This window comes from Phalaenopsis equestris, unplaced genomic scaffold, assembly GCF_001263595.1.
Source record: "Phalaenopsis equestris unplaced genomic scaffold, ASM126359v1 Scaffold000834, whole genome shotgun sequence".
Classification (NCBI taxonomy): domain Eukaryota; kingdom Viridiplantae; phylum Streptophyta; class Magnoliopsida; order Asparagales; family Orchidaceae; genus Phalaenopsis; species Phalaenopsis equestris.
Window position 1 is genome coordinate 636658 of NW_018165274.1, and position 2920 is coordinate 639577.

Here is a 2920-nt window from a genome sequence, read left to right on the forward strand (position 1 = left end):
GACATATAAGAACAATCAAGCTTATGGCTTGCAGAAATGTCGAACATATAACATACAAATGATAAGCTTACAGAAATGCTAAATGCCAAACAAACTAAGTGAAGTGATCCTTACGAGTGAAAATCACACACCTAAGTGGACAAACATTGTGTCTCACACAAGTTCAATGGCTAGAAAGCATGACTTGTGCTCGACATAATGTGAAATGCCTACAACACTCTGGGCGTCGTCGTAATGAGTGAGATAGATGGCCCATGAGTCAACTAACTCCCCCCAAAGTGTGTGTCCATCTCATTGCATACAACAACACATGTGAAGAGGACACTCATAGGCGTGGGTGCTCAAAAAGACACCACAAGGTGTGCGTGCTCGAAAAGACACCTTAAACATGGCACATGCAAAGCATGCAAGGAAAAAAATATTTTACATGCAATGGAATAAATCATATACATCAATTCAAAATAATATTTTTATATAAATGTGAACAAACATTCAATACGATGCAAAAAACATGCAAACATGCACATGATATGTTGGTCGGGCCGTGACAACTAGTAAACCAAAAGGATGGGTTTATCTATCTGGGATGGTCAATCGAACCCGAAGTGGGCGATCAAACTAGTTTGGTTAGTCGAACCCAAAATATTATGTGATTAACACATGGCTGTCGATCGAAACGAAAAGATATAATAATTATTCTGGGACGGCTGATCACACCCAAAGGACTGAGCGATTGGCACAGAACGACCGATCGAACCAAACAAATTGGGTGATCAACATAGAATGGTTGATCAAACCTGAAAGGTCAGGTGATCGGCCCGGGATGACCTATTGAAACCAAAATGGGTGATTGATCCAATGTGGTCGATCAAACAAAAAATATTGGGTTATCTGCCCGTGACAACAGATCAAACCCAAAGGATTGGGGGATCGACCCGAGATGATCGATCAAACACAAAAAAATTAGATGATCGACACGTGACGGTCGATCGAACCCAAACGATAGGGTAAACAAAAAATATTGGGTTATCTGCCCGTGACAACATATCAAACCCAAAGGATTGGGGGATCAACCCGGGATGATCGATCAAACACAAAAAATTAGATGATCGACACGCGACGGTCGATTGAACACAAACGATAGGGTAATCGACAAAGAAGTGTGACTTTTTTTGGTGGGCCCAAAGTTTGGCAGATTCCATTATCGATGGTGATCGATGTTGGATGACATCCGTGGAGGATGATGTTGCTCGTGACTTATGTTGTCTGGATTTTAAAATTAATATTATCATAATTATAATTTTTTTTATCAATCATGATACTCATCTTTAAGTGAGACATGTATCTTAATTTTTGTACTATTCTAAAGTCATTTTTTGTTTCTCAAGTTTCAAATAGATTATTATGATAATTCTATTTCAAACACCATTACTGCATAGGGGCAGAATTGTCATTTATCAAAAAATAATTGCAAAACAACTATTTTCCAACAACACAAACCAACCAACCAACAAGATTATTTGGATCAACCGCTGATCAACAATTAATTTGGATCAGCTACTTCGTAGCAGCTTATTAATAAGTTGCAGCTGCCTCAAATAGACCCTTAATAACTAGAGAAAAGGAAAGGGAGAATGATCACCTGACTTACATGATCAAGTGGGTTGTCGTGATAGAGAAAATATTGGAAATGGAGTGGTGATCGAAGGAGGAGGTAAAGGAAGACTTGACTCTCACATAAATGTCTGACAATGATGGACGAGTAGTGGAGGATTGACGATAACAAAAGAGAGGTGATGAGCTGGAAATGTGGTCGGATTGCAATGTCCCCACAATAATTGATAAACGACAATTGTCTAACGATAATGATCAAATAATAATGGTGTAATGACAATTATTTAATAATGTTGGGCAAGCAATGACAATCTAATATGATGGTCGATGGTGGTTTGATGATGATGGTTGGTAGTTAGTAGTTTAACTGGTGTGGTCATTTGAGCCCGAGGATTCTTTGGGCCCCATAGCTGCCTACAATCTCCAATTCAAGTCACAATCCTTCCTTTCAAAGAGCGTCAATATTTATTTATAAATTTTAACAACAACATCATTTTTAAATCCAACCAAAATTGAGATCACTCAATTGGAAGACATAGAGCTATTTCATTAATTACAAGATTTCTTTTGAATATTTGAGATCCTTAATTTTGATAAAATTAGATGATATTGGGTTCAATAAATTTATCTTGTTGAGACTCTTTGTCTCGCTATAAGCTTGCAAAGATCTGGAATTTGTTTAGCCCTTCAATCGATGCATAAAATTTTGAATATGCTTCAATTATTTGATTTGTGCTCTTAGGTTTTAGATCATATCATTTTTATATTATTTGGTTTGCCTTGCCAAGACAACTATTTATATTACAAATTTGCTAAAATTGGGTTTTGGATAGTCTTGAATTTGATGTTACATACATATTTAATTTTTAAATTGTATTGAGGTTTGTGTTTAACCAGATAAATATTTTGGCAAAACATCTAGCCAATTAAGCACTAACAGTTCATCGATTAGTTTAATCAACCTAATAATTACTTAATGGAATAATTACATACAGAGTACAAGAAACATTGCTAATTAAAAATCAAGCACTAAAATGATTTTTTGAACTATGAAATCAATACATTTATACTTGCCATGATCAAACCATTGTGGAATATGGGTTGGGGTACATCATAACCTTTGATATTTGAGTGATAATTTAAAAAATGGACGAAAACGGGTGCTTGATTTGTCAATACCAATGTTTTGAGTGCCATGAATATAATCACACCTTATTTAATTAGATTTAGCTAGCACCTCACATATTAATTGATTATTTACGAATCCTATTTATTCTATTAATAGAAAAATATACATCCAATAGGA